This window comes from Otolemur garnettii, unplaced genomic scaffold, assembly GCF_000181295.1.
Source record: "Otolemur garnettii isolate 467f Iridium unplaced genomic scaffold, OtoGar3 scaffold00133, whole genome shotgun sequence".
Taxonomy (NCBI): Eukaryota; Metazoa; Chordata; class Mammalia; order Primates; family Galagidae; genus Otolemur; species Otolemur garnettii.
The window spans coordinates 3,622,657-3,633,545 of NW_003852528.1; the positions used below are offsets into that span (position 1 = coordinate 3,622,657).

The 10,889-nt window shown below is 51.6% G+C and overlaps 1 protein-coding gene across 1 annotated transcript in view; it reads right to left on the reverse strand.

The window, feature by feature from the left end:
* LOC111727943 (histone deacetylase 4-like) overlaps positions 1–10,889 on the reverse strand; it is a 183,976-nt gene that overhangs the window by 137,794 nt on the left and 35,293 nt on the right. The gene's annotated exons all lie outside the window — the stretch shown is intronic.

Genomic DNA, 10,889 nt, shown 5'->3' on the forward strand with positions numbered 1-10,889 from the left:
AAAAAAAAAAATCTTAATGTCTTACCCACTCTCATTTTCTGTATGTTTTGATTAAATAAAATCTTTACTAAAATACTTAAAACTTTTAAGCACTGAAGAAGAACAGAACAAACTCTTCATTTTAGGGCAAAAACAAAGCAGACTTTCAAAAATAAAAAGTATACCTGAGAAAATTTTTTTTAAAAAATCACCAGATGGTTTAAGAAATAAACACCACGAGAGCAAAAAGAAAATTAAATGAATCAGAAAACAGAAGAAATGAGCTGAACAGAGGGAGGCAAAGCTGAGAGCAAACGCAGGAGAGGTGAAAGACACAGAGATGGGAGTGCCCGTCAGCTCAGGAGCACGAGGAGGAGCAAGTGAGGGGGGTGTCTAAGGAGCTCCTGCCCAAAGTCCAGAACGCAGAGAGGATGCAGTGCCAAGTGAAGGAAAATGCACACAGGACCAGCCATGCACATGCAGACACACCACGGCAGAACTGAGGGCACTAAAGACAAGCTCCGTCAATTTAAGAACTACTTTTGCACGCGACCTTTCTTATGATAAGACGTATGTTTCCAGACCAAGTAAACTGAGGAAAATATTTTTAAATAATATTTTTTTCTTCTTCCCTAAGGCTTTATCGAATTCCAACCACGTGCCAAGTGCTGTAAAAAAGCAGTAAAAAAGGAAGAGAAGAAAGACACGGGGAGACGCAGGGCTCTCCTCTGGATGCTAGAAGCTCAGGCTGAGGACTTGGAGTCGGCCCCTGCACCAGGCCCAGCAGGCCTCCTCACCCCATCTTGTTCCTCTGTCAGAGGCCTGAGACGTCCTACCCAAGGCCCCCAGCCTGGTGGGTGTCCAGGACTCTGACCCAGCAAGGCTGGCTCTGCCCACCACCTGCTCAAGCTACAAGAGTGACCCTGGCTGTGACTCCCTGTGCCCCAACTCAGGTGCTCAAACCTACTATACACCGTCACTCCATTAGTTCCCTTCAAATCACTCCAAACTTCATCCTCTTGATCAGGGGTCCTCAAACTTTTTAAACAGGGGGCCAGTTCACTGTCCCTCAGACCGTTGGAGGGCCAGACTGCAGGCCCCGGGATGAGCTGGCTGCTAAGCAGGTCAGGCATCAGCAGCAAAAACACCCACCCAGTGGGCCGGATAAATGTCCTCAGCGGGCCGCATGTGGCCCGCAGGCCATGGTTTGAGGACACCTGGTCTTGATGGTTCATCACTTCCTAAATTCTATAAAGCACTGTAATCTTTACTCACCACGTTTTATGTTGATAAAGTGAATGAGACAATAAAATAAACAGGGCTCTCTCAACCTATAGAAAAGATACACTAGTTTCTAATCATATTAAAGTCAAGTTAATACAAATTTACATCCTATTTAAATGACTTTCTCAAAAACACTTGATATTAACCAGAAAAAAATTCATTCCTCTTTAATTTAAACCTAAAATGTATCAACAGCTTTTATTAATTTTTTTTCCAAATATGAGCTATATTTTCAATAACAACAAACCTTAGTCATACATGGTTCCCTGTCCTCTGAGTTAGTTTCTATAAGAAACAGGACCAGACTGTGAAGACACCCAGCGCCAGCCATGGGGGGGACACCCAGCACCTGCCATAGGACAACGCCCAGCACCAGCCATGGGGGACACCCAGCACCAGCCATCGGGGGACAACCAGCCCCAGCCACAGGGGGACACCCAGCACCAGTGAGCAGCCCACTGCTGAAGGACACTTCCGTGTATTTCAGGGGAAAGGAAAAGCTGAAGCCACTGGAGCCATCGGTGTCATTGAGCAAGCTTGCAGGACAGAGGACTTGGACAGTGAGTGTGCCAGTAAAGCAAGGGCACGGGATGGGAAAGACCCAGAAAGGAGCCAGGCCTGCGTAACAAAATGGCCCCTCACCAAACTGCTGCTGGGTCTCCACAAGGAGGGGAGGGACTAACTCATCCACTCAGGAATTACTTGCTGCACAGGAAGGGTCAAGAGTTTTCTTAAAAAGCTTTATCCAGTCATGACTGATGGAGTGAATGAGCCAGGCAGTAAGGAAACTGAAGAGTGGTATGCTCAGAGGACAGGGATGGCCCCAGGTTTCACCAAACATCAGACAGAAACTAAAGTTCCTAACAAAGAGAAACCCCAAGGAAACCCTGCCAGGGCCCTCACTCAGCACCTCTTCTGTTGTGAAGCTTTTCATGTCAAGTGCCAGGGCCCTGTGAGAAAATGGAGAACCATGGCAAGGAAGAACGTGTGGAGTCCTCTGGCCTGCCAGAGCTGGCCCCACTGGCCAGGGCCGAGCACAGGACGTCCAGAGCCAGGTGCAGCCCAGGCACAAGGAAGAGCGTTTGGAGTCCCATGGCCTGCCAGAGCTGGCCCTGCTGGCCAGGACCGAGCACAGGGTGTCCAGGGTCGAGTGCAGCCTAGTCAGGGCCTTGCCAGCTGACACACACAAGTCACAATAGCTGTGACGCCAGCAGGGCCTGCAGGGAACAGATAGGCATTTATGTACCTCTGTGGAGAGAGCCCTGACAGCTCCTGGAGAAGCCACCTGGGTGCAGGTGGGGGCCTGTGCAGGACACAAGCTGCCAGCAGTGGGATTTTAAAGGGAATGTCACTTAAAGACCCTGGAGCCAGAGGGGAAGGGAATCTGATCACTCCTCCTGGGACTCTGGCTTCATGGGGTGTCAGGGAGCCATGGTGGGTAGGCCTGAAGCCAGCCTGCAGCTCAGGCCTGTAGAAGGAACACAGCTTTAAAAGACAACCTACAATTAACATAGGCACAATTATCTTCCTAATTTAGGTTAATTTCTACTTGCAACCCTCCCTGGCAGGTTGGGAGGAGGGCAGCACTGGGAATATCTATGTTGGTACTTTATATTTTGTTCTTCTACATCCACACATATTAAATATAAAGAAGAATTCAAACATCCTCCATCGAATTCTAGAAAAATGGCCTAAGCTCAGAGGGTCCATACAGCTCCTTCTCTATAGGAGGGGCCGGCTGCATTCACATGAGAATAAGAACCTTTATTCTCAAGAGTTCTCTGCTCCTAGGGATGAGCCTTTGTCTGTAGCACCACAGCAGATGCCAGGCCCAATCCTGGGGTCAGGACACAGCCCCTACAGGTAGTCTAACAGGGCAAGTAAGATGCTGGCTAGTAGGGACACAGGCCCTGCAGGGGGGTTGGCAAGCACAGCCCCAGGGAAAGCCCAGCAGTGCAGGTGCTGCAAAGCCCTGGGCCTGGGGGCACCTGTCAGCTGCCTGCCAAAGCACCTGCACAACCAGCCCCAAGGAGTCCAGAGCTGTCCCCGCCCACCAAGCGGCACAAGAAGTGCCCTTGCTCACTGGTTACAGTTAGAGCACAACCCCTTCCCAGCATCGGCTGTTTGCTGGATATGAGACAGGGCCATCCACCCAGCCCAGAGCCAGCAGTGACCAAATCACCACTGTCGGCAGGCTTGGCAGAGCCCGGAAAAGAGAGACCTCCCCTGACACTATTTAAAATGCAGTTCTTTGGTTCCAGAAAAGCAAACAACAATATCCTATCTGGGCATTCGAGCCAAAGTAATGGGTCAGGTGTGTGGGGTTCAGGGACACCCACTGTCCACAGACATGCACTGCCAGACTGGAGGCAAGGCCAGTGGAGAAGATACAGTTTCTTCTTTCTTTTTCTGGAAGGGGGAATAGGGCAGTTAGCTACAAAGAGGTTTTCGCATGGATTTTTGAGGGGACTGTCCCTTTTAAATAACCAAAGAGAAATGACAGGGAACTGAAAGGCGCCCAAGGGCACTCAGCACACCTCCCCCAGGCCGTTTGGCTGAGAGCTTTCGATTTGAAGCTACCATCCAAACAGTAAGTAGCAAGCTCCACTTGAAATAATTCTATTTTTAAAAAAAAATGCAACTCCATGTCCCTGTAGAAATAGAACAGAAACACCACCTTCATTCTAAGGTCAAAGTTTGGGGCCAACAGCCAACTCCAAGGGGACCCAGAACCCCTGGGCCACACCAGTGAGCCTGGAAAATGGCTCCAGCCAGATCAGTCCTGAGCCACTTTATCCAAGCCCGTGAGGGGACCAGGAAGTCCATGGGACACATCTTCCCTGAAATCATCACTGGCCATAGCTCTTCAGACAGAGCCAGCTGGCTCCTCTACTCTGGGGCTTCCCCTCGCCTTTACACAGCAACTGCCTCTGAGTTTCTATGTATTCTCCCCCAGGGGTTCCCCAGACCCTGCCTCCCTCACCTCCAGCTTTTGTAATAAATAACTGTAAACATCTTGCAAAACCTTGGAATCTGAGAAAACCCCATCTTGGAAGTGATTTACCCCCTGCAATCAAAGGAGGATAAAACCTACCCCAGTAAGGGTGGGTCCTCATGGGAGCAGGTGAGGACCACAAGATAAAGGCCAAATGTTTGCTACCTCATGGCTATCTAGTGCTGCGAAAGGGCCAAGACCAGGAGACAAGCCCTGAGAACAGCCTGGCCAAGCACTACGGAGCAGCATACCCAGGAGTATGCAGAAAGAGGTCACAGCTCCTCCTGAAGACACCTCTGGGGCACCCTCCAGCCGCTGAGCCTGTGCCACCCAGTTTTCCTGATTTGGCCCCAGAGTAGAGGAGCCAGCTGGCTCTGTCTAAAGAGCTGTGGCCAGTGATGATTTCAGGGAGGATATGCCCCATGGACTTCCTGGTCCCCTCACAGGCTTGGGTAAAGTAGCTCAGGACTGATCTGGCTGGAGCCATTTTCCAGGCTCACTGGTGTGGTCCAGGGGTTCTGGGTCCCCTTGGAGTTGGCTGCTGGCCCCTTTCTCACACCCTGTACTGAGAAGCTAAGCTGCTAAACTTGGACACAGAGTTCAAGTGACCCCAAACTAAACAGAAGGCATACAAATCCCAAGGGCAAGAGTGCCAGGCTCCTTCCTTCCTTAGAAAGCCTTTTTAGTAGGAAACCATATTTAACAACAAGTATTTGCTAAGTACTTGCTAGGGCCCTAGAACTAACAGTAACAGGGGGATTTTAAATCACCACTTGCAAAGAGAAAAAGGAAAGCAAATTTACTAGAGATATTTCTAGAGAGCAATGCAAATCACCAGCCTCCCAGCTCCATGCTCTGCTTCCCACCAGGGGAAAAGCAGCTCAAGCTCAGGGTCAAACTGAAAGCTTCCGGACGCCGCCCACACCCAGAGTTGCTCAGGTCACATTCATGCTGAAGAAGTGCCCCATTATGTTTTCTATTCCCTGGGGCGACTCAGCGGAGGGCCATGTCCACCACACAGCTACCCTGCAGAGTCCTGAGCACAGCTGGGACCCACAGCTGGAGGTAGGTGGGAGCCACTGGAGGACATGAACAACAGCAGCCCTTGGCAGGGCGCTGGCAGAGAGCTGACCCATCAGATCGGCATTTTGGAAGATCCTTCTGAAAGCCAATGGAAGCCAGAGCAGAGAAATATGGTGGCAACAAGGAAAGAAAAAAGGCAGAGCACTTAAAGAGATTTCTAGCAGATGGGACTATATTCAGGAAGAGCCTGGTCTGAGCAGGTTTGTGAGTGGGTAGGGCGCTCTGTTCCTAAGAGGGGCACACAGTGGTGGAACAAGTTGCAGCCTTCGCAGAGGTGTCACAGGCCCACCAGATGGAGACTCAGGTGGGCAGATCTGGAGTCAGAACAGGGGCCTACAAGGCTGAGCCTCCGCCCAACCCTTGGTGTCATCCCAAGAAGGAAAAGGGGGTAATTCCCTGCACCGAGAAGAAGCATGGCTCAGCTCCCTGCCTGCACCATGGGAAAACTGCCCACCCCAGGGTCCTGTGAGGGCCACTCTGGTTGGCGTTTACCAGTGGTCAGCTCTGGGATGGGGTGGGGGTGGGGGGTGTGAGAGCCCAGCTTCTGTTCTTACCCTGGGGGGGAGGAGGAGGAGGAGCGCGTGGGGCCACAAAGACTAACTCAGAAACAAGTTGAGGACCACCCGGCCAAGCTCTCGCTGCCACATAGCAAAATCCAATTCAAAAAAAAGCCAGTTATGAGAATGCCAACCAGGATGACACAGGAGCAGGACTGGAAGGAGGTGCACAGAGCTGCTCCCGGCTGATCTTGGTGAGGCCAGGAGGAGAGAGTGAGAGATTCCCCAGACTCATCTGTTTTCATTCTTTTTAAAATGCCCCCTGACGCAAACAGGCCCTGTCTCCATTAGAGAAAAAGAACAACACCTCCTTGCCTGTTCTCAGAGAAAGCTCCTACCCTTTCCCTTAGGAAGCTGCAGTCTATTCCCAGCTGGTTGCGGCTGTCCATTCTGAGTGAGTGTTAGTGTTCCTGCTGAGCTCTGTTTATAAATGTCCTCACCAAAACCCCACAACATCACCCATGGCTGTCTACATGAACAGATCAGAGAAGCAGGTCGTCGCTACCTGTCCGATGACCACTGTCTTTCAGAAACACATGGCCAGCTCCCTCAGACACTGCTGTTCTGACCCCTCACTGTCCTGGCTCATGCTCCTGATGTAGCAGCTCCTGCCCACCCTGAGGACCAAGGGCCACCAGGGACCAGGCACGCCTGCACGGACTTCTGGGGCACTGAGGATGTCACACTCATATTTTACAGACAAGGACGCCAAGGCACACAAAAGTGCAGGGACTGCCCCAGGTCACCCAGCAGGAATAAGCAGCAGAGACCCGGTGCATGCACAGACTGGATCCCAGAGCCGTGCCCTTAGCACCTCGCTTATACAATCAGAAAACCCACACTCTCCACGCGCACACACACGTGTGCATACCACACACAGGGACATGCACAGTAACACAGTATTATCTGGCCACATGTGTGCCCTGGGCCAGGTTCTGTTGCTTTGGTCTGAAGATTTCTCTGTCCACCTGGTGCAGGGGCTATGCCGGACAACAGTGCAGGATGGTCTTTGCCTGTCCTGCAGCGTCCTCACCCCAGCTGGTTTTCTGGTTTTTTCTTGATTCACTGGTTCCAGTCTCTCTTTTTTAGAAGCAGGCGGCCTGCTGAGTGCTGACACTTTGATTCTAAAGGTCATCCACTGACATTTCCTGTGGCCTCAACTACCTGTCAGGGCCTCTGCAGCTCAGGGTCACAATGCTAGCTGACATTTAAGAGAAACTGCATTGTTGTTTTAAAACTTTATTGAACCATTTCTGGCTCTTTTTCTTTGAAAATAAGTCACTCAATAGCAAACACAGGCTGCACCACCAGAGTGTGCCGGGCCAGGGATGCCATGGGTGCTGTCGCCTCCCCCACCGCGGCCCCCCGCCCAGACCGGGCCAAGGAAGCCATGGGCACTGTCACCCCTCAGACCAGGCCGTGCTTCAGTGAGGTCAAAGGAGTCCTGAAGGTGCGGCCAGGAGATCCTGGGTAGCAGATGAATTTGGAAAGCACTGGATTCATGACTAAACTCACTCACCAGGCCCATGTAATGCAGACAGTCCTGGAACTATTTGCTCTAATTTCCCTTGACATTTAATATTTGATTATCCTTGCCAAAGAAATGAACAGTGATCTAGAAGGCTTCCAAAAGATGTTCCCTGGGGTGTAGGAAAAAAATATAACGCTCTTTTCTGTTTACTTTCATGTTAAAGGAGAGAAGACAAGAATTAAGCTTTGTGCTGTCTCTTGGAAGGGCTGGTCTATACCTCTCTGATCGGAGTTGGGGCATGCAGGGTTCTCCAGGAGCCTCTGGACTCCACCAACCCTGCTAGGTGAGTTCCAGCTGAAGAAGAGACACCCTGAGGCAACTGGAGAAGCACCTGAGCCCAAATCTTGGCACAAGGATGGCATGGGCTGTGGCTTGGTCAGACACCAGCTCTCGGCCTGCTCAGAGGCCAGGCCTCACGACAACCCTCTAAGGGGTCCAGCACTTTCCCACAGAGTGGTGTTCAGCCACTAACATGCAGGCCAGCCACAAAGGGCCCCATCTGAAGAACTAGCACAGACTCTACGCCACCCTCCAATTCAGACACTGATGTGACAGCAGAGGGCTAGACAGGCACAGGGGTCCCATCCAGACACAAGACCTCCCTGTGCTGCAGTTTCCTTAACAAGGAGAGCAACTTCCCTTGGCAGGTAAACACAAGGACTAAATGTCCAAGCCAGGGCACGAGAGCCACCTGCACATGAAGTGGGGCCACCACTGGCTTCACACATCGCTAAGCTCCAAACTCTGCACATGCCAGGCCCCACAGGCACAAGTGGCCCCACAACAGCCACCTCCCATCTCAGGACAGCTTCTTGCAGTCACCACTGTGCTACTCAGGGGCCAAAACATGAACAGGAAATCTCTTAGAAGGACCGTGTTCATCAATTCACAACTTTTAGAAAGTTGAAACATGGAAAGGGGAAACAAATTTTCAGAACAAAGAAGCAAATGTCATTGTTCAGATACAAGAGACACTGTGCCCACTCCACAGGTGCCTTAGCCAGACAGGTACCAACACTGCAGCCACAGAGACAAGAAGATGCCGGGAAAGACAAGACCCGAGGACACCATGGAACCTGCGTGTCACAGAACAGGAAGTCTGCAGAAATCACGGTGGATGGAAACGCCTCATAGGATAAAGACGAATGGACTAAAACAAGAAACGCTAAACCAAGTAATTCTCCTAGCCTAATGTTTGGCAAAAACAAGTTCAGGGAACAGCAGAGGGACGTCGGGTATTCCAGAAACAGACGGACCTAGGATCAAATCCAACTGCACAGATGATGTGGCTGGCGCCCGGGACCAGCTGTGACTTCTCAGAGGCTGGGAGACCCCCGGGCAGATGGGGTCATGAAGATGCATGAAGACACTTCCAGACTTCCAGACCCTGACACACACCAGGGCTCCACACGTACCAGAGCCCTGCATCTAGGAGACACTGGGCTTGCCTGAGACTCGCATGAACACACGGAGGATGTTCTGGGCCCAGCAACTCTGGCTGTCAGAGCTACTGACTAGGACAATGTGAAGGGCTCAGCAGAGGCAGCACAGCCTGGCTCTGGGCTCCTCTTCATCTAAACCCACATGGTCAGCACGTGAATGACTGGCGTGGGCAGGAACACGTCACCACTGCCCATAAAGCCGTAAGGGCATGGCCGGATCTGATTTATCAAGGACTCAACCATGCAGAAATCATCACACATCACCCCCAAGGGCCAAGCTGCAGTGGCATTTAAATTAATAAAACTCAGCATGTTAGAATTATTTTCATCTAATAACCCCTCAGACACTCAACTGCATCGTACAGTGGACAGCACTGCCTCCTCCACACTGGATCAGGGGCAGTCCTCTTATCACAGCCTGTCTCGTTCCAAGTGTGCAGAGCTAGGGTCAGGGCAGCTGCCACCATGAACACTTTCCAACAGTCAGCACACCCATCGTCAACAGCGGGGTGGAAATGCATCATCACTGGACCAGCCTGTACGACAGGATTTCTGTTTATTAGTTTTCCTTTTGACAACAGAAAGACTTCTACCAAGCAAAGGTATTTGAAGACAGGGGTGGACCCCTCCCTCGTGTGATAACCAGGACAAAGGTACTCTAATACTCACAGGTGTAATCACAACAGACCCTCTGACCCCTCACAACCATGGTGGCAGGCACAAAAGAGGCATAAACACCAGCAGGCAGCATTCTCACAGGTCACAGCAGGTGTGCGTATTTGTTTGCACTAACATTTAATGGGTCGATGACCCACATTTACTTATTGACTAGGTCACTTTCGATGGCATACACATAAACAAAAGAGAGTCCCTGAGTGACAGGAGCTGGGCAGGGCCACGGGTGTGGCCTTCTGCACTGGCTGACTCCTAGTGACTTTCATAGACGTAGGACTGGATGCTTGGCTGGGCTGTTTGCCTGCTGCGCCTGGCTCCAGGGCCTACTCAGATTGCCCTGCTCTCAGGTTGTGTAACAGGAGAGGAAGACGGCAGACAAGCCAAGGCAGGGACAGGACAAGCTGAGAGCCTGTTGGGACAGAGCTGGAGAGGAAGGAGACAGAAGAGGAGGAGGGGCCCATCTGAGGACTCTGCGTGTGCTGAAGGAATTTCTCCTGAATTCTATCAGCATAATTCCCTTTTATCCTGGCCATTGAGAGACTTTCTACTCCTGGTGACTGCGACAGTACCCACCTCGCTGTCACCCAGACCCTGTCCTGCAGCCGTCTCCTGGCAGCCTTGAGAAGGACAAATGGATTTGGCCACATGCTGATGCTGGCTGCTCCAATGTGGTCCTCCCTGCCCCCACTCATCCCAGTGGGGAAGTTCAAGCAGATGAAAGAAGCAGCAGCCTCCAGCCCTCCCCTAAAGCCTACCTTAGAGCTGCACGTTAGGCAGCCACTTGCCACATATGGTTACTTAAATTAAAACTCAATTTAATTTCAAGTCCACTTCCTCAGTGGCACAAACCACATGTGACATGCCCAAAGGCCACACATGGCCCCTCTCAGGGGTCTGCTCCCTTCTCTGGGACCACATCTGATGCTCCTCTGCAAGCCCTGCCCCTTTCTCAGCACCTGCTCTGTGTGGTCCCTCTGTGAGTCCCACAGGGACCCCTTCCAGCAGAGATAGCCAACATCCCCCCGCCGGAGGTGGTCCAGCTCCCGCCCAGCCGGAGGCACCCTCTAGAAAGCAGATGTGTCTCCTCTGCCATGTTCTGCTCCTAAGAAGTCTGCCTCCCATTAGGACCATTACCAGCAATGACCATGGGACTTGGGGCACGAGGTTAACGTGTGAGTCCCCACTGCCGCAGGGTGTGCCATCTGCCTGCCAAGCCCCAGTGACAGTGAAACTGTCCTGTACCTGCCTCTAAGTAGCCTCAAGTCTGGGACAAAGTGGCAGCCAACACTTGGAGATGTTGTGAGGGCGTCCACATACTCACTTTCTAAATCCTGCTGGTGCTC